Genomic DNA, 23145 nt, shown 5'->3' with positions numbered 1-23145 from the left:
TGTTACAATACGTTTATTTGACGAAGCAATTTCTATTCAGTACATAGTGAAAATTTAAAAGCCATTCGCAATAATTCAATTAACTAGAATATTGTTCGTGGAATTTAAAAAGAAATAACTATTTGCATTTCCCATCGTCCCAAATATTAAATTCCCTTTTAACACAATATAAAGATTATAAAAATCACCCTGAAATGGAACACATTTTCATACACATTCTCTGCAAGATGCTAGTGAATTTTGTAAAACATGATTCAAAAATTGGGATGTTTCACATATAACATGACTAATACTCAACACGAAAAGAATCAATTGCGATATGATAGAGTAGAATATTTAAAATATTTCTCCTCAAAAAGTATTTGATGCCTTATTATGAATTATCTCAAGCAAATGTGCTTATGCACAGTGAAAGTTTATTCATGCAATTCCAAATTGCATGAATTAGGAAATTAATTAGAATATATAATAAGTATAGCAAATTGAAATAATTTCTCAACTTGCAGATATAACTTTGTGCTGAATTAATCTGTGATGTTCAAAGGCTACAAAGTGCCTGAAACTTTCTTGAAAACTACCTAATAAAGGTGATAATTTCTTTCCCCGAATATCGAAATTAGGAATCTCGAACAAGGCCGGGATCATGACGTTTGTTCATATTTTTATTTTCAGCGTCTCACACACACTGAATGTTCTGCGTTTCATACTACAGTAAAGAAAACGAGTATGAATTTTTAACCAATTTAAACGAAACTTTTGCTCAAAAAATAGAATTTTAGCAACAATCACATACCATATTTCATTTATTGAAATCTTTCTATTTTTAGTTATCACGTTTCCACCACATATGTTACCTCATTATATACATGCGAATGAACGTATCAAGAGACGGTCAAACCTTTGAAGCATTTGATTTGAAATTGTTCCGAAACAAACATATTGGTATTATTCCTGAGAATGGCTTTTGTTCAATGTTTGAGCAAAAATTTTTGGTACAAGAGCACATGTCAGAATTATTCCGCCTGGCTTAGAGCGCTTTTAAGTTATCGTATTCACAGGCAAGCACAGTTCTATTTTTTTTTTTTTTAACTTTGTGAGTTCCGCATCTCGAGTTTGAATTTTTAACGATTACAATGCTTTTTCTTCTCTAATCTTACGTACAAGTAATTTAAAATCTGCCACTTCCTTTAGTCTCCCTTTTTCAAGACACAATCAGTAGAATAGGTGAAAAAATATTTATTATAAACAACAAAATTATCCGCTTTTACTTTGTTTCCATTTTTTCTTCCTCGACACAATTTAACTTTATATGCTTTTTTTAATGTATAAACACATTCAGGTTCAAAAATTTCAAATCACACAATTGTTAACATTTTTACGCACTCACAATAACTCATAAACAATAACGTATTTCAGTTCATTTCAGTTTTTCAACATTGATTTTTGAAATGAAATTTATTACGTTTAATCTTTTTTCGTATTTGACAAATTGAAAATTTTTCTGAATCATTATACGAACTATATTCCGTGAATGACCATTTATATTTTTATATATATATATACATAAAACCTGATTTGCTAGAAAATATTTAAATGGTTATTTATTTTTACGTATTTTACTTTTTCTTTTCTTTTTTACTTTTTTGCACACTCTTAAATAAATGACATGTTATAGGTTTGTAAAAATATAGTGTTGCAAAAATTTCATTTTAAATCTCGAAAGGTTTGAATTTTGAAATAACGTATATTTGTGCATCTCGATGATAATAATTCATTTTATTATTTCTAGAGCATCATTATCAGTCAATGGAATAATTTTAATTAAATTTTGTTTCTTCACGCGTGGCACCACCTGACGATAATTCTCAGAAATCTTTGATTTCCAAACTGCAAAATATTTATATTAAGGAATTAAATTAATAATTAAGAATAAGACGAAAGTTCAATTTAAAAAAGAATTTGATTGTTTAATGCGCAAATAAAAGTAAGATTGAAAGTGTTGCTTTTTATTTTATTTATAGAAATTTTAAATTTCAACCAAAACGTATAGATCTCATTTCAATACTTTTTCACACCGCTCTATACTACATATGTGCTGTTTATCACACTTGTACCTTTAATTTAAGCTAGTTTAAGAAAGCCTCAATCAGCAAGAAAATTTGTAAAAGAATATTCTTAGCAGTGAAACATTTTCAAGGGTAAAAATTAAAAATGGTTCCTTCAACTCAATATTTCACAGGATATGATTTTTTTAGTGTTTTGTAAATAAAATAAATCACGCTGATTTTCAGGCCCTACAGGTTCATTTGAATTGGAAATGAGAAACAAATCTTCTAAAGGTGAGTTTAGAGGGGTTTTTTTCGAAACAAATAAGAAGTTAATTTTCTATTTCTTCGCTTCGCCCCCCCCTTTCTTTTTTTTTCTCTTACTTAAACACATTTTATTTCTCACGACACTTTGTGTGTTTATTAGAAAATACGACATGTTTACTCTAAGGGCTTATTAAACTCTAGAAACTGTGAAATCACGTACAGATGAAAATTTAAATATGCCGAAGGAGCTTTAGTTTTAATTAATTTGGATGAGTATTTTGGTTTCGGATTTCTTTAAAAAACAAATATTTTTTCTACTATCTAATAAGAGCTATACTCTTAAATTTCAAACTGTATTTATTTCTTTAGCTGTTAAGGAAAGTTACCGTATTTGAACCATTACCAAGAGGGAATATTTATTCTAACATCCATTTTACTGACTATTTGACCGTAAATTAGCCCACCAATGTTTTTTGGCCGTAAAATATATGTTGCAATGATGTAAATGTACTTTATGAAATCATTTCTTAGAAAAAGTGCTATGTGATTGACGTTAGGAAACAAATATTTACAATTAGATATTTGTGAAAATTTTTAACAAAAGTTTAACTTTCGTTGCTCTTTTAAAGTATGCAACAAAATATATCTAGAGAAAGGAAATATCCAGAAATTACTCAAACCGGACCACAGACAATTGTCTAAATTTAGTTGGTTAAATCAAGGAGGTAATTAAAATGAAATAGAGTAACAAACCAGATAACTGTTGAAATAATAATTAATATAATTATCTAATTTTAGCTGCATAAATCAAGAAGAATCTGAAATACAGGAACAGTTCAGAAAGCAGTTAAAATAATTGTAGTCCTCATAAATTGGAAGTGCTTGAGATATAGCAAAAAGAAAGAGAAAATGCTATAAAGATACATTAAAGGCATAAAATTTGATATGAAACACACATAAACAAACAGAAACTATGAAGATTTTACAATATATCTGAAATAAATGGGGTAAAAGGAATGATTCTTTTCATAAAATGTCTCTCTTATTTTCATTTATTGTACGCTAGTGTGAATTTGAAAGAAAAATAAGAAATAAAAACGTCGTTTTAGAAAACGGCAGATTTCATCTTTTGTTAGTTAATGCCATCAAAAATCTTTCTATCCATACTCAAAAACGATGAAATATTGCATATTACTAAACGATAAAATATTGCAACCACAGATTATTGTCTCATAGTAATATTGATTGCAATATAATTAAATCTTTCCAATAGTATTTAATCATATTTAATGAAATGTATTATGCAACAAAAAGCGCCTGCTATATTTAGGACCGCGTTGGCCTGGTGAAAAAGTTTTGGAACCAGATGGTTTCAGGTTTAATACCCGATTCTACCGAAAACTCGTCTTGTAAGCGGGTCTTGTGCAAGCTGAATCTATCGAGGCCAAACATTCTACCGCTGGAGTGGCGTGGAAGTTCGGAGAGGGGAATGCAGGCTCACGTATCGTCCTCGTCATCTGATCGAAGTTCAAATTTACAAGGTTTGTCCCGAAATAGAGTTGATTTAAAACGGGGTGTTAATATAACTAAATTAAATTAAAGCTGCTACATTTCGTCTAATTTTAATGTCTAAGGAATTTTCGTGATAAGTGAAAGATATTTCCCCTTTGTATATACTGTCAAGGAGAAAAAATAATTTGGTTATTTTTAAAAGCCGAAATAAATACAAAATAGACATGTATAAAATAAAGATTTTAACAAAATATATTTAAAAGAGCTAAATCACGTACGGATTTTGGAATTCCCTAAAGCTGACCATTTTCACATAATTTTATTAATGAATTTTTCTACTCCTTTATTATTAATTAATTAATTTTCTTCAACTATTAAACCTTAGAACAAGTGCATTTAAAGGATTTCAAAGTAAGGAAAAGAAGTAAGCGTAGAAATTTTATTTTCATTTTTCAAACCTGGCAATATAGATCTGTTAAAAAGAGTTCGGCGAAGTTCACTTTTTAGCCTCTTATAACTTGTCCATGGTTATTAATTTATTAAAAAACTTATTAAAATATTTACTGCTTTTTGGGTGTTTGTTTTCGATTTTATAAATTATGTATTTAAAATTTTTTTTATTAAATAAAAATTGTTTACAAAAACCTATTTTTATTGGTGTAATAAAAATTAAAACGATTTTTTTTTATCATTTTTCTATTTTTAGTCCTTAATTTAACCTATTTTTATAAATATTATGGAACTTTAAAATTAGTTACTACCAGAAGGCACTAATAGCAAGAAATGAAAACTAAATTAAATTAATCTCTTAACTGATAGATTGAATAATGTAAATATTATAAGAAAGAATTGTTATTGAGAATAAATTCTAGTGTTCAAATATTAAGTAATAGATAAAAGGAAATAAATTTTTCAAACATTAAAACACTAGTATTTGAATAAGAAATTGATTGTAAAATTTCACCTTTACAGATCTAAACAAACAAAAAAAAAACAAGTTGAGTTAAATAATATTGTGCAAAATGGAAGAATATTTGATTGAAAACAAAACAGAAATTCTGAAACATTTTAAGATATTGTCGCGTAGATAAACCGTGTGTTAGCTAAAGTTAAAGATAACATACGCTAATCTCAACTCCAGACTTTATTCAAGGAAATAAAACTTAAATCTGTTTTTATCCACAAGACGAAAGGACTCGAATCTTCCAGATTTATAAAGATACAGAAATTATAAGAACATTTTAGAACAAACGAGAAATAACAGAAAGTAAAACAATAACAAAACAAGTTTGAGGCAATGTGTTTGCAATCAGATACTAACTGTCGCTTTCAGTGCATAGCATTTTACTACAGTCCGCGCCTAGTTAGAGCAAGTTTTTTTACAATATTACTGATCCGTTTTTTAAATAAAGACATATGTTTTGAGCCTGAAATCAATTCACGAAAATATGAAAAAAAATCTGATAAAAGACACGATAAAAATTAGTTCATAAAAATAGTGAAATAAATAAATGATATTTCTTATTAATAGCAGTATTTTTGGTATTTACGAAGGCTACGTAGCAAGATTATCAACAGTTTCATCTACTGTTTCAATGTCTAATATTAAGTAATGTTTAAAAGAATTTGCCTATTTGAAAAATATATTTTCTTTAAAAATGTAACACATAAAATCAAAGGTAAATAACCGTCTTTTATTTTCTATTATGATACTTATATTCCGGAAGGTAAAATGTGACGACGTAAGCCAAACTATTATAATATATCAAAACCTTAACGCTTTTATCGTGTATTTCAAATACATCAAACATTTTTCCTGTGACAAGGTTTTGGCTGAAAATTTTTTAGAGGCAAATGAAAAATTTCTAATATTCTTCACCATCGCCAGCCAATACACTAGTAAAAAAAAGTATTTTATCTAGATATTGGGGTCCTAAGAATATACCCGTCACATCACATCTGGGGTTTCATTCAACAAAGAAGGGGTATGTATTCTGAATTGAAAGCGAAGCGCCATTTTTCAGTGCATGGCATTCAAGTGGCTTCATTCTGCTTTACCTTTTTTCCATTTTCTTCTAAATCTATCTCTTTATATCTATGTGTATATATAAGGCTGCGTTTATTCCTTCTTGTGAGTAGTATTTTGTTTCAGATAACGATGAATGAAATCATCCATCAGCGTCCTTAGTAGTCTAAACAGGGAGAATATTTTTAGAAGAAAAAAATGGAAAAATAAAGGGAGTTTTACAATGTTCTATCCAATTTTTCACGACATTTCAAATTTTCAGATATTTTCTTTGGGGATTTAAGATATAAGGATTTTGTTGCATTTCATATTTTTATCAGTGTCTTTCGTTATAGTTTAAATGAATTCCTTTTTAGTTTAGAATCATTTTACAACATAAAGTTCAGTCATAAAAAATGTAGTTTTATATTTTTCATGAAGAAGGTATTTCATTTTATTTTAATGGCGTGCAGAGACATAGACTTTTATTATAAAAACAATATTTTATATTTGATTCTATTTAATGAAGTCTAAAAAACAGTTTGAAACATATAACTGTCTTAGAAAAATGAATAACTTGATTCTTTTTATTGAACAAAAGAAGATTAACAGTTGCAGAATTCGGCATTCTCAAGTTTAAATTGTGAATACAGAAATTATTTTCTATCTCTATTAAAAACAGGAAAATGCGATAACCTGGTTTCTTTATCGGTTGTTATTTTTTATTTTTATTTGAATTTCTAAGAGTGCAATAATTTTCGTTTGTATAATGTCGTAATTTTTATAGATAAAGAATTTGAAAAGTTTCATTATTTGGATAGAGAATTAAAAGTCAAGAATAATCATTTTTGAATCTTATTGTGATAAGTGATTATCTTTGTTCTTTAGGAAGTAGGGAGAAACAAAAAGAGTTTTAATGACTTCATTTTAATTCCGCACATTTATGTCACTATGGCTGGATCTCTTTGTATTAAAATAAAATATTTTAAAACAAAGAGATCCAGCCTTTATCTTTTTATAGCCAGACCGAGAAATGCTATTTAGATGCATTCATAAATTTTTTAAACACTTTTTTAAACTAAAGTATTATAAAATAAAAAAAAGTAATGAAATTGATAACTACGACTTCATTGCAGTTCAAAGATATATCTAAAATCCAGAAGAAGAAGTGATATATATTGAAGTGATAAGTGATTTGAAAGCATAAACAAAATATATTAATAAATAAATTTCAAAACAAAATGATAATCTAATGAATAAATCAACTCAAATCAATTAAAATTAGAAAACAAATTTACATTTCGAATGTACAATGAACTAACTGTAGAGGAATGATATAATTACGGTTATATTTCTATGATGTTTGAATTTTAGTATATGATTTTAAAAAAACATTGCAATTTCGAACTTGTAACATTGTAGCTTTAAAATTAAGTAATCTTAAAAAAATACATATTTGTGCGAAGATGTAAAATGAGGTAAACAAAGGCATGTCATAAGTATATAGTAGACATTGGCCCATTTTCTTATTCATAGAATAGATTTACATTATAGAATACTTCCTTAATAGACTGTAATCGTATCTCCTAAAAATTCTGGATACTCTCAAAGAATATTGTGTGCTAAATAATTTCATTCTATTAAAACAAAAAAGTCGTTCAGTAAAGTTCTTTGAAAATCAGCATGAAATATTTCTTTAGATAAAAAGAAAGGAATGAATGAATACCTTGTTATATTTTTTATTTGTATTTATTTAAGTGATTTGATCGAACAAATAGTATTTTACCTTTCATATTTATTTTTAAAGTATTAAATTTCCATATAATTACTTCTCTTCACCTTAATAATTTTCAATCTCTGTAGTAATAAAGAAATATGCACAAAACTATAAAAACTATGCACTTTCTTATACAACTTGACTTAATTTTTTTCCTATGTTTTACAATATATAGAATTATAAAGATAAGAAAAGCATTAAATTATCTATTAACTATGCTACAAGATGAATACTGATAAATGTAAGGTATTGTTCAGTCATATTCATCGAAGATTTTAAATACCTTTTTTAACAATAGCATTTGTTTACCAGCACATTATTACTGATGTCAAAGAGAAATATTATATTTATATACTCTTGTAAAACATCTAATATCTTTCATTCAGTGATACATTTAAATAATTGATATGGGTGAAGAAAAAAGGTTTTCTTTTCTTTATATCCAAAGCTTCCGTTTGTTTTTCAGTGCACTGTATAAATTAGATAAATATCATCCAATTTTCGAAAAAATACTACTGTAATATTCAATGCATTATTTAGAGCAAAGAAAATTTGAAGTCTGCAATATGAAATAAGATGAGAAATTTATTTCCCGTCCAATCAAATCATATAGGCGCAAGGCTCTTCATTTGATAGAAAAGCTACCTTTTTTATTGCGTCATAGCTTGCATCACATATTACTGCAATTTCAACTATTTAATTTAAATATTTTATTTTTGTCAAATGAACTATACCCTTTCATTTGAAAGATACCACATTCTTTGTGATCATAGGTTGAGAAAAAGGAGCAAAGCAAAATGCAAAAAAAAAAAAAAAAAAAAAAAAATTCAAATAAGCCATCATTATTCAAAGTTGAAATTTAAAAATAATTACATTTAACTTCATTTATAATATTGCAAGAATCACCAAATTGTAATAGTGACATTTTAAAATAATTTCAATTTCTTTTTAATTGATAATATGTTATAGTGGCATCAGTTGAAAGAATCTGGGTTAAGCAATATGTTATGGTTGAATCAGTTGAATCTAGTAAATTAAGGAAGGGTGTTTTTTTAAAACTCTTCACTTCATATCTGAAATAATGCAATAATCAATAAAAATGCTTTTGAATATTGTCAGTTGGGTGGTCGTTGAATAATAAAAAAGAAAGAATTTGTATATATCTTTTGCTAAAAGAATGTTGAAGATACTGAGCGCATCTCGTGTGGAACTTAGCTAATTATAGTAAGGTTAATTATTTGTCAAATATGTATTTTGTTGTAAAAGCAGATCCTAAAATTTTAAAAGCATTGACATCTGAAACATGTGCTTGATCGAAACATTTTGGTTATCTTTATGATTTTAAATAAATACTGCAATCGCATTGAACGACTTTTAAACTCAATCCATTTCAAAAATAAAATAAACTGAAGCGTACCTTATTTAGCAACAACTTGTTTTAATCTCTAATACTTCCATGTAATATCGTCTATCCAATAGCTTTACACTAGAAATTGAATAACACAGAAGTTAAAGCGACATTCAAGAAATATAAAAATTGAAGAGACTTTTGGACTTAGCTTTTGTAAGACAGCAAAACTGATTTTACCAGTACCATTGATTTCAACGGAGAAGATACGTGGATATGCAAAATTCCTATGAAATATGATCATGCCATATTGAAAGTAATTTGCTAGTACCATTAATAGAGACTACGATGAATTTCATAGACATTTTTTTTGCTATTATTCATCAATTATTATCATTATTATTCGTTTGCTGTCAATATTTTGAAACATTCTCGGAATTAGACTGATAAAAAGAGAAACTAACCTCGGAAAGTTAACGTAAGTTAATAACAAAACTGTGTCGCATACTTGAAATAACATATTTTTATTGAAAACTTTAAGTGGGTATTCCTTGAAAAAGTTTAAAACGTTGGGCAATGGAAAGTGAATCTTTATTCTTCAAGAAATGAAGAAACGCAGTCTAGGTACAGACAAAGAACAACATTTGAAGAAATGAACAATACACAAGCAGTCATCAAATCGCTAATTAAATAACAGAAAGATAATAAGCTTTGACATTTTTCAGCTCTATCATCAACACTCAAAAGCAAAAAAAAAAAATTATCATGTAGTTGCCTCTCCTTTTAGTATCTCTCATTAGGATATAATGCGCATGGAATTTTCCGGAAGAATCTCCAGATCACAATTCCTAATAGAGATACAACCTTCTTCTAGACCTTCATTTTTATCTCCAAATTCGTCAGAAAGGTGTCTTAGCATTTATTAAAAAAGGTTATAAATTACTTTTTCCAGCTATTATGGTAATGTTACAAGGACAGGGTGCTATAGATTTATAACAACATGTATATGTTAATCTATTTTGAATTTCTTTTATTTTAGAAAACACATTCAGTGACAATTTATGTTATCATAAAGCAACCTTCTGTGGGTTAGTGCTAGTTTCAATTACCTAACCTACAAATTTGCCTGCCTAATTTAAAATATGCTAGAGCTAAGAAAACAAGGTTTAAGTTAAAGAAAATTTAATTACAACATATTTACAAGACTTTGTACAATTGCGAGATTAGTGAAAACACGCTTAAAGATTCAGTCAGCATCGTTCCGGTCGCGGCAGCGTTTTTGTTTTTTCTTTTTTCTCTTCTTGCTTCGCGAGCTTAAGCGTGTAGAGAGAGTGCGCATGAGACTGAAGGAGTCGGTAATTTGCATACTTGCCGAGATAAAAAATAACCACAAAGCGGCACTATCAATTTGATTTGAACCTCGTGGCAAATGTCAGTTTTTAGTTGCACTTTGTAGTACCGCTACACTCCTAAGTTTAATTTATACCCCAAAATGTATTATTCGAAAAATGGCGTTTTCATTTCATAGTTTATTTTTTAATGCATTATATATCAATCTCGGAATTATTTTAAACTGTAGAAATTCGAATTTCTTTTCTAAGCTATTTTAGAATTTATTAAAGCATAAAAATAAATTTCATATCATTTATTGTTAAAATATATGAATGCAAATTACAATTTTTTTTTTTATTAAACAATATCAGTACACTACATTGCTCAATAGAAAGTACAAAACTCAATGAATGCATCTAAATAAAGCTATTGGATTTCATCATGTGCTAAAGAAATAAGGAAATATTGTAATTTGAGTTTTTCATTAAAGATGAATAAATTAAAATTAAAATATTCTTTAAATTATTGAAATATTATGATAAAAAATATTCTTTCACTAATTATAATACCTGAAAAAATAAAAGTTCGTAATTCCTTAAAATATATATAGAATTTAACGACTTATAGAAATTTGCATGTGGAATAAAATAAAAAAATAAGAATATTGAATTAAATACACTTTAACTTCAGAAGTGATTTTGGAATAAAATATAAACAAGGTTCTTTAATGTAAAAAAAATGATGGTAAAAACATTTTCTATATCAATATAAATGTTAAAAGAAATTAAACTGTTTACTTTTTTTTTATCAGTATATGAAGTTTCAAAAGATTCATTTGAAAATTCTCTGAAATAGGAAATATCAATAAAAATCTCACACTTTGATAAAATAAATATATTAAATTTCGTAAGTTTCTAGAAGTCTTCAAAATATTTACCGAATTCCATCATAATGAATTAGAACGAAGAAGGAAATATAACTTCCTTGGAAGACAATTCAATGATATTTTTTATCAGATTTGTTTCAATTCGGGTTTTCATTTGATTTTGCATTTTGAAATTTTCCAAAAATATTCAATCTATTCGTATATTTTCAATCAAAAGATGAAAGTATCTGAAACGAAATATAATAACTAGACTTAAAGCTATCATGTTCTTTATGTTTCATCTATAAAAGCTTTAAAAATGTCTTTAGAAATTCATAAGTATTTGGAAAATGTCTTTAAGCTATCGAAGCCATAAACACATATTAAATATTCAACAGAATATTTATTAAAAAAACTGACTCAGAAATTAGAATATTATCATTATTAAAATATTTTGTGAATGTTATTACGAAATATTTAATAATTAAATTAATTTGGTTTCAACAATTATTAAGAATTTGCTTTAATTTTTTTAAACAAGTTAGGTTTCATCAATATATTTTGATTATTCTTCATAATATTTATTGTTTATCATTTTGGGATAGTTTCTATTAAAGAATAATAAACCAGTCATTATTGATTTTATGAAGTTTATAATATTTTATTAGTATATTCATGCATTTATAATTAGTAAAACCTTTTTTCAGAATTGAAAATTTCTTAAAACTATATGACGAATTCGTCCAGTAAAATGGCTTATTTAGGCAACATTTAATTTTATCACGAAATTATAAATCTAGTTAAACGAATCTGTAGACATTTATCATTCATTCTTATACCTGTCATAGATAAATTTCATTATAATATTTGATATCGATATTACGTCAGAAATATTAGTTATAGAGTCTTACATATGGCAGTCAGAGAGCTCACAGATATAAAATATAAAAGCCCAAAGTATCATAGAATCTCAATCAAAAACAGCAGAGAATACTGTTACGAACCTGTGATGCTGCTTCCCAGCATAGTTGGTTCCATAGGAGGTCCCAGAGCTTGGCGACAAACTTGGCGACTTTGGCGCCAAAATAGATTATACCCGAAACATCGAGAATTTTCCCGATCCGTCCAGTAGGAACCGATATACGCCTCGAACGTCCCTGATTGGTTGAGAGGCTTCTAGCCCCGCCTCCTGAGACCTATAAAAGGAGCAGCCCACAGCCAGCTGCTCCAGTAGTCGTGGACCAGTGGAGTCGAAGAGTAGTCGGGATCGACGGTAAAGAACTGGCCTTCCAGAGATAAGCGGAACAGCGACGGAGTGAAGCTAGTGCTGAACTAAGCTGTGCGCTACTGTCTGCAGTAGAGACTTGTTGTTGCTGCACGTCTCGGCTGAAGATAATCGTCTTCTGTGCTGTATATAGTTGTCGTCTTTGTGCTGTCCTGTGTGTCTTCGTGTAAATAAACGCCGTTGTTTCTTTTTCTACTGCCACCTGCTGATTGAGTGTTCTCCACACCATATAACTTCCACTATCCAAACAAACCCCGGAAATTTCTCAACAATACTATAACAATGTTTATGCACATCTTACTCAAGCATTTTCAAGAATATGCGCTCCATAATTTTTTTCAAAATAGAGATTAACAAAGATCCCTAATGTGAAATATTCTGTCCATTTGGCATCTTTTCCCGTTAGGCTTCAGAGGAATTGATTATACAGGGTGTTTCAATACTAGCGCGGCACATTTCACAGGAAGTATAAGGTGCATAAAGGCATTTTGGAATTATGCAGAATTTCAGGATCCGAAATGTCTTCTATTAAAGTTATAGTTAAAAGTAATACAAAAAAAAAAGAACAGAATCAGCAACACATTAAAGTAACTGTTTTAATGACAAATTTTATATTTGCAAAAAACTGCATGCTATGTAATATATTCGAAATTTCAACAAGTAGCAGTCATTCCCAAAGGCTCAACAGCATCGTTACTTGAAATCCCTAACTTTATGCAAGATTCCAGAGGTATCTGATTCAGCAATAAGGTTTTTCAACAGAATGGACGAGGGTCTCATACACAATGTCTTCATCTGATATCAACAAATTTCCCGGCTATTTAGGAGGCCAATAAATAGAACTACCATGCTTTTCAAATGTAATGCTTAAATGTAGGTGAAGCCTCTCATTTTGGAATTATATTCAGCGGTTTAACAAATGAGAAATATCTTTTTCTTCAGAAAGTTTGAGCAGGACTTACTATAGGTAAATTTATTATGTCTTACCATCCAAATGAGGAGGCAGAAGGCACAGTGCATTGACATAGTCTTCAACAATGCAGATCAAACATTAAGAGGAAAACGACATTACATTTTACGTGCCCCTGTACCATAGGGATTCATTAAAGCTCATAAATCGGAGGCATGTTGATTGGAGGATCCCCTTCTTGTGAAACTTGTCTCTCCGTGTGTAGTTCGAACGCAGTAAATCAGCAGTCTGCCATACCCTGTTAAAGAAAAAGTCCCCAGGCATAGATAATTCGTAGTCTTCAATGATTGGACGTTTTACAAATAGTCTGAACTCATTTGGTTTGATGACAGAATTCTCCAAGCAGTGGATTTTAGAAATACCCAATCGTTGATCGCTCCAATACTAGTATTCGGATTACCTTCTGCAAAGCGTAAGATACCCTTCTCATTGTCTAACATCTTCGGCATCTTCTTACATCTGTATTATCTCTCCTGAAACTAACAGTCTCACATACTATTTTGTTCATGCAGATGTAATATGATGAAGAACACGCCTCGAGGGAAACATTTCTGGTACAGAGTGGTTAAAATTAAATTGACGGTATTTAGTGACTCATAACTCTGTGTCTACTGAGCAGATTCGAATGAAACTTCATATCTTTATATCATAGGACTTTTATTATAGTTACCAAGCTACCAAAGAGCAGGGGTTTCCGTCAGAAGAAATAATTTTTTGCCAACAGATGATGCTGTAACGGAATAAAAAGGAAGATAGAAGCTCAAAAATAAAAGAATATTTTATATATTTACACACCGTGCGTTCTAAGTGCATACCTTGTCAATCAACAATATGCTGAAAGTGTACCGCAGTTTTGTCAACGACTACATGCAACATTTTATTTTATAGGAATGAAAGAGACCTTTTGAAATATACTGGCTTTCAAGTCTGCTTTTATAGCTGCACGTCCTTGAAAAAACTTCGCATCTGAAGCAGCAGCCAAATCTAACATTTGAAGAACTTGAAGATGTTTCATTTGTTACAATTGCAACTTTATCCACAACTACCAATTCCGCTGCATGTCGTCCTCTTCCCGGTGCAATGTCCAGGCAGCCGGTTACTTCAAACTTACTCACTATGCCTGCCTGCCTTTAACAACATTTGCAGTCTCCTTAAACGTCTTGTTCTACGGAAGCACGGTGTGCTATTGGAGCATTAATTACATTCTGATAAAAGAGTTTTACAATTGAGGCGTTAAGATATACTTGATTATGATATATTTGATAATACAATTAATTAATGCTATAATTAAGATATGCTTGTTAAGATTGAAATAATAAAATAGTTTTTACTAAGCAAGTTTTCATTAGTGCTATAAAAAGTAGATTTGTTTTTCAAAAATGTATGGATCAAAACAAAAAATTAGACGTATTCGACACAATAAACTAAAGCAAAAATCCTTCATTTTGGTTCGCTAGACAACTTTTGGTGACATTCGTCAAGATCTTCAAAATATATGTATCTTTCCATAATTTGCAAAAATTACATGTGCACTTAAAATTTCATTCAGCCTAATAGTAGAAATAAGACAAAAAAAAAAAATAAATAAATAAATAAAATAAGGTAGCCATCAATGCGCAAATAAACGATTAGTGTGATGAAACGAAATGAGCGTCTCTTCAACGAGTGAATTATATATATATTCTGAACTGGATATTTGTATACCATATACCTGTGGCGACGCCTGTTGCTGTAATTTATGGGATTGTTTAACTTACAAGTCTATGCAGATTCCGTCCGATTTATAAAAAATTTCTTTTCGTTACAAAAGTTCATTTCTGTTTGTACACGCAGTAATTTTGAAACGATACATTACCATTTTTTACAAAAAAAAAAAAAAAAAAAAAAAAAAAAATGTATATTTAGTAAATATATATATATATATATATATATATATATATATATATATATATATATATATATATATATATATATATATATTCTCATAAGAAATTCTTTTTGGTCCAATTTCTTCTATAAGATCGTCAACTATTCGTTTCTAGAAAAATTCAGTGCTGTGGAGGTTTAAGAAGTGGATGTGGATTCGATTTCTAAAAGGTAACTCATAATATTTATAAAGAGCTCCTGTATTGGAGAAAACGACCTACACTGAGCAACAAATAAAAGAAAAGAAATATAAATATTCTCAGTAAATTTAATATTGTAAAGTTCATAAATTCCAAATTAGATTTCCATTTTAGTGTACTAACAATAGCACGAATGGAAAACTTTTTAAATATTACTTTTTACTTTCCCTGTATAAAATAATGTAATGCTTTTAATCGTTGTTTATACATAAAGCTTATGAAAATATTCTATCTTTTTGTGACATGCCGAAAAACTTTTGCAATTGAATGTAACATGACAAACAATAGCGGCATTGGTTAAACGCTGCAAAATAAGTGAGATGAAAATTTTATCTTGTATAATGTTTGAAAAATATCCTCCTATTTTTACCACCTTTATTCTTAACTAGCCATTTTTGACGAACATCTATTTTCTTAGCTTAATATTGCTATTACACATAGCTTAATATCAATAATACCCTCAAGGAAATGCTTTTAAATACCATAAATTACGATAAATGTCTCAAGCAATATTAGATTAATATCCTTAAACATTTTATATGCATTTTGCATAAGAACACACTATTGGAGTCAAGACCCATGACATCATATTACTATTAAAAATGCAAATATATATTAAATTATTATTGCAAATGCAAATATAATAATATCTACTAACTTTTGCAAAGCTTTTCACAGAATCCTTTCAAAAATAGGCTATTGTCATGTAATTAAATATTTGATACACAATGAAAATGATTTGAATCTTATTTCATGAATAAATTCTATTGTTTAATATTAAACAAGCATTTTTTTTTAAATTCCGCATTTCAGGAAAATATAAACATATCAGTTAAATTTGTATTAAAAAAATTTTTAATTTTAGAAATTGGGTAAAAATAATTTTTTTCAATATAATTATGGAGATTAACAATAAATTCTTAATTCATTAAAATCTCTAAAAGTGTATATATTATCCCGTCTGTTAGCTATAGGGCCAATAGTTTTCTTATAAGGAACAATGTATATACATTCGCATACAGAAACACATATTCGACTTTAGTTTTAATAAAAATTCAAGAATCAATAAAATTAGAGAAACAATTTGGTTTTCAAGGAACAATTTCTTTAGTTTAATTTTTCATATTATAATGTTTCTCCTATTTTTATAGAACTAATAAAAATTATTACATATCGAATTTCACTTTCGGTGCAATTATTTGGTAAAAGACCATCGTATGGATCTTAATTTTTTTCTTTAACAAAACAAGCGCATCGACACAAAACAATCAAGAAACTTCCACGATGCCTGCAGTTGACCGAAAGTAAACATAGACTTAATTTACAGGCCGTAAAGATGACCCGGGTCCGTTTCTCTTCCTTGACAGCTGTGGAGAGCTCTCCTAAGTAAATAATTCGTCAGAAAGCACCTCAGCATGGCCAGCCAAAACAAGACGCCGGGAAATTGCTATTCTATTGCAGCCGGTCCTGCCGTTATTTACGATGGAGAGCCGCGATAGTCTGCCGGAATGGTCCGGATTTAGACAGCAACCCCCAGTTCTGAAACGGACGTGTATATCACACGATTCGATATCAGTTCGGAACAGGGCACTCCTTTTCGAATAGTTTCCGTGATTGGATGAGGATTGGGAAGGTTTTAAGGTTTCCTAGAAGAGATGCACTTGGATGGAAGAACGTTGTTGTGTGTGTTTCTCTTACAAGGATTGCATTGAACTTATGTAGCTTTATATAGGAAAAGGGGAGCGATATCCTTTGTATTTTTATTTGTAACAAACGTAATGAATTCAGATTAAAGTAACGGATATTCACAGATTTAGCACACCTTTATTTTAAACTACCTGTCCACTAATAATGCAGTTATTGAAATCTTTATTCTTTATTCTATTTTTTTTTTACCTTAGGAAAAAGTTTTTATTCTATGTATAAAAAAAAATAGAAATGAAATTAGACAATTAAATAAAAATCAGCTGAAAATGGAACGGTAAAAATGATATAAATAATATTTTTCATTTATTTTTATCTAATTTATTTACAAATCATTTCCTTTTCATATTTAATTTCTTTTACCATATATTAGGTATTATTCTCTTATATTTTCAGCAGCTATTTCTTTGTTTTTGATGACAGTGTTGTAAATTTAAATAATTATGAATCACTAAAATATCTTGATATTCTCTGAATTCATTAGTTTCTGACAATAAACTAACATATAGAAATCATTTAAATAGTATTAATTGATTGATTGCAATATTTCCAGGTTAGCTGACATACATTTTCAAGATGAAAAAAACTAAAGAAATATAGAAATCTGCTAATACTGGCTACAAAGCATATCACAATACATACTCATTAGAGCTGAGGAAAAAAATGAAGAAACAATTTCTAAAATTGAAAATTTAGAAAAATGATTTGCATTGGGGATATAGAGGTCTAGAAAATTTTGAAGGAAAAAAAATCCGTTTTTATTTTATAAAAAAACGAAATAATTTTTTTACAAAAAAGAAATGAAAACTTTTTATTTGTTAGGGCATGAGTAATAAAATACCATTAAAAATATGAGTCTAAAATTTGGCACATATTTCCCTAATGAAAATGTCTAAGCATTGCGCCATAATTTATGAAAACACTGATGAAGTACTGTGAAATTATGCACTTTGAAAGTCTGAGAAAAGATTAAAATTTAAAACAAATATATGATTTTATACTATATATCTATACGCTGAACTATATTATTGTGAATTTATTTGTTTATCTGTTTTTTTATTAAGAGTGTTATGTGCCAATTATGGGCAAAAAATTTCCTCAACTATTTTAATATTGATCCAATTATGAAAACGTTCATAAGATATTTTAAGATTTTTTCATAAATTCCAAAATACCATTAGAAAATAAAAAAATATTGCTTCAAACATCGTTTTTTAAAAACTTGGCTTTCAAATGTAGACAGATATCTTGAGACGACTTATTTCATGTCAGCAGAATTAGAATGTTTGTCATTTTTTTCATCCGTTTCTTGATATTTAGCATTTCTAAAATTTTGCGCGGTTATGCTTTTCTGATAAAAATGCAATTTTAAATGATTTCAGAATGTATATATTAATTTGTTGATTAATATTGATCCATGTAAGCGACATTAATTAAACGTGAATTTGTAATAAAATTCATAGTATTTATCTATAATTATTAAAACTTCCAAAATAATAAAACGCACTTTTTTGTTTCCAAACAGGCTACAAATGGCGAAGTGGAAAGTAGATAACATGTTTATCAGAAAAAAATATGTTCCAAAAATTAGTAAAAACATGTGGCTGAAAGAAAAGAAATTTAAATCACATTGAATATAATAAGAAAGTAAAATCTTAAGATCTGTTAAATGCAATATACATTCTATATTTTATAAATATGATTAAATTCAAAGTTTTTTTTATCAAGTCCAGATGTATTATCAATTTTGCTTTGATGATTAATTTTTTTTGTACCGATGACACAATGTGTTTTAAATGCTTTTTTTTTTTAATAATTTTGGCAGCTTAATACATTTTAGTATTATAGTCTATCAAAAGAGATACTAAATAGCAGAATAAACTAAAATAGTTATTATTGTATGTAAGAAAAATTCGTTCTTATTGAAATTTAAGAAAAAAAAAACAATATTAAATATTTTAAACTGTAAAATAGATTTACTTTAGACTTATCAAAAATGTTTTGGTTAACATTAGAAGAAATTTTACATCTTAAAGACAGAATTATTTAACGATGTCATAGTTTATGGTAAGCCCATATGCTTTAAATCTGATCTGGTTGTGCAAATGCATTAGGCAAATAAGTGGAACGTTCAAATGTCATTGCAACATGGATAGTTCATTTCTATATATTTGCATTATATTTCTGATCGATTATATATTTGCATTATATAATCGTGAGTTTTAAAGGTGGGATGTTGAAATTGGTTTCTACTCTTTTAATGACACTTTTGAAACTTCGCGTGTTTGTGAAATCTGTACACTTTTTATTCACTTTTTCTACATTTTCAAAACTTAATTAAATTCTAACTCCATTTGAGAGGTGCAATCTAGTATTTTATGGGAAAAGTTTTATTTCAAGATTCTAAAATATTAAGTAAAATTAATAATTATTAAATATCTTATCTTATCTTATTAAAATTATCTAAAATATTATTATAAACTAAAGATTAAAAATAAAAAAAAATATTATAATAAAATATGTTACTTGTTACTATACAAATAAAAGAATGACTTAATACCAATTTTAAATAGATTTATTTGAGATAGATGTGAATTGTTTTCCCACACCTTTAGACTCGTATGTAATACTTAATTTCTTACTATATTCACAGCGAGTATGTTTAATTTCTTTTTTTGAGAAATGTCACCTCTGTATTGCAGACAACAACATCTAAACTCAGATTTCGAAAGAATAGCGTCTGTTTTGAAATGGAATTAATTTAGAACGATATATTGACTGATAAAATTGCTTAGCAAATTTTAATAAAACGCTTCATTCAATATCATCAGTTTAAAAAAATGAATGATTATATGTAATAAATTAACAAGGAATTTCATAGTATAAAAAAATAAACTCAATTTTAATTCCTTCATTTTCTTTTTTTCTTTCATAATATAGCATACTTAGTGAATAATTGTCTTAAAGTATGTTTTATATGAGTTCCTCTTATTCTTGATTCATTGGGTCCAAAATATTTGATACAATCTTAGTCTCAAGATCCCATGAATTGCATTTGCCTAACTTGGTATGTTTTTCATTTATATATCCTACTTAGGTTGCCACGGGGGACACCTCGGGATAGCTTCCGGTATGATGGTTGGTTCTCACAACCCTTGAGGGTTTACGAATGGTGTATGGGGTGACTACCTTCCATCAATGACGAGACGTACTTCCTTACAGAAGGGTTGTACCGTGGCCGGTGATGACCCTTAGGTTTCAGTAACAGTTTCCGCCAGTGTTGCTGTAGTTGAGGTCCGATCATTCATGTTTATCTGTGTGCCTTCGGGCGAGTCGGAGTAGTCAGTCTATGATACCCTACTTGGATGAATCTCAGATATAGGATGAGAAGCTTTTAATAAACTCGTTCTAAGTTTTCACCAACTTGACAAGAATAAAAGTGGTAGTGCTGATCTTTTGACCTATTGCGGATGAAAGGAAAGTTTTTGCATTTTTATATTCTGCACCAGGAGTCGGCAATAGGCTGCTTGTTATTATTATATTATGTTCTGTCTATTAAACTTCGGTCACAGTATTCACTTGATCACATTTTTCGATTCCAGATGCAACAATGGGATGAGATTTTATCTTAATGTTTGTCATATGAATGTGCAGATATGAATTTGAAAATTTTTTTCGGAGCTAAGAAGATTTAAAATTTGAAAATCGTGAAATTTTTAGGATTGAAAACTTGCTGGTATTACAATGATTTTTTATAATTTAGGAAAGCCAAAACAGAGGAAAATATCTGTTGGTATATTTTTGCACAAATCCTGATACAGAGCAGAAAAATCAAAGTACAAAAAGTTAAATTCGAATATGTTATTTATATATTTGTATGTGATAAAACAAAATCCATTACATGTAAAAAGGTTTTCAAAATGAAAAGTTTAAAAAAAAGAAAGCATGAAGAAAACGAGGATATGATAAAAGAAAAAAAAAATACTGCATCATATAAACAGTCTAATTTAATAATTCATTTCAACAATGAAGGCAGGATAAGGGATTTAAACCAGGAATTTTTAAGCTATTATTTAAGCTATTAACTCTCCAAATATTCTAATGCAATAATTCTTTTTGCTTCACTTGTTCATTATATATAATCTGTAAGTATACGAATGCATTTTTAAAACAGAAAAATCGAGGCTATAATATATCTAGTATTTCAAAATAACATTATTTTATAAAGAGAATGGGCGTTTACCGTCGGAACTTATTAAAGCTTGTTGGAGGTTTTAGTTTTTATAGAAATAATTTAAATTTATTTTGATAAAAGTAATTTATTTCGAAGATTTTTTCTATGAAAGCGGATGTAAGATGAACAAGTCTAGTATTTCATAATTTTAGATGAGATCTAGTCTATGGCTTAGATAAATTTTCAACTAAATAAATTTAAGAATATTATTTCAGAAGATGAAAAAATGTTGAGATTATTAAAGACTATCACGTATCTCTTTTGTATTTCATTGAAATAATTTAAACTGACAATGAAAAAAAAAAGGTTTTCATTTTTTTTCCATTTAAATCAAAAGATAAAACAAAATACGTAAAAATAAAAGAAACATGAGGTAAAATCTCTCGTATTACACATTTTCTCCCCCATGAAACTGAAGAAGAGAAAAATTCCCTTGGAATTTCGAACACACTTTTCAGTGCTACTTATTTCAAGAACGAATCCCTTGCAGCAGCTGATTTAAAGCTGCAGTCTCGCTAACTACAGCTGAAAAATGAGGAAATTTCGCCGATCCGACACAGATTTAAAAATAGCCCTCTCCTCAATGTTGTTTTCGAACTATTTCTTCCTTTTTTGTATATTTTTTAGCTTCAAATTTTCGGTTCTGGCAGAGTTTCTTTTCTTCCCCGGATCCAACACCTGGAGAATTCTCACAGTGGGCGCAGTTTATGAGAACATTTTCCATGAAAAGCTGAAAAGAAATTCTTTTTCTTTTCGGAGAAGTTTTCACTTTTGAGTTTCTTGCTGAAAAGCACGAAGGGTTGGTAGATAATACTGGGGGATTTTGAAGTTTTAAATAATAGACAACCATAAATTATTGAATTATTGAGGTACAGAGGAATCAACAAAACTTGAAGTTTGTAGCTTACATAATGTGCACCTTTCGAAATGATATTTATCCACAACCATTTTATATTATAAAATATTTTTAAAAAAATGGCTATCTCAGAAGAATTTAAATATATATTAAATGCATTCATATATAATATATAATACATCTATATATACATACATATATTTATATTTACATAAATATAAATATAGTAACCTTTTGAAAAACATTCATGCCTAAAATAATAATAATATTAAGTACAGATGGATTAAACGTTTTAAGCACCTTTAAACAATCCAAACTTTGAAGCTTTTGCGCATATATATATATATATATATATATATATATAATACAATTAATTTTTGTTCGTTAATATAAATTTGAAAAAAAGTTGATTCAAGTGCTTTAGGATGTACATTGTTCGTCCTAATTATACGATGTACATATATATTGTACATTGTAAATATTTCTGGTCTTTCAGTCCTCTGTAAAAACAAATAAAATTTTCGACTATCTTACTCATGAGTATACAGTTTATAAGTGACCATGTAAAAAGTATGGATCTTCCAGATTGAATCCGCACACCTGAAGCTATTGACCTTGCACCATATTGACGCTCATTGAAAATTGGGAACTGCAGTGATTTGAAACCAAATGATACGCCATTGGGAAGGAATGTTTGGAATGTGTGGATACAGCAAATCTCCTTCTGATTTCCTCAGGGGTTCATTTACTGTAGATGAGTACGGATAACCCAATTCCGTGTTTTCCAGGGATTTTTACTATCTTTAAATTTAACCTCCT

This window comes from Argiope bruennichi, chromosome 4 (assembly GCF_947563725.1).
Source record: "Argiope bruennichi chromosome 4, qqArgBrue1.1, whole genome shotgun sequence".
NCBI lineage: Eukaryota > Metazoa > Arthropoda > Arachnida > Araneae > Araneidae > Argiope > Argiope bruennichi.
This window is presented reverse-complemented; position numbering follows the sequence as displayed.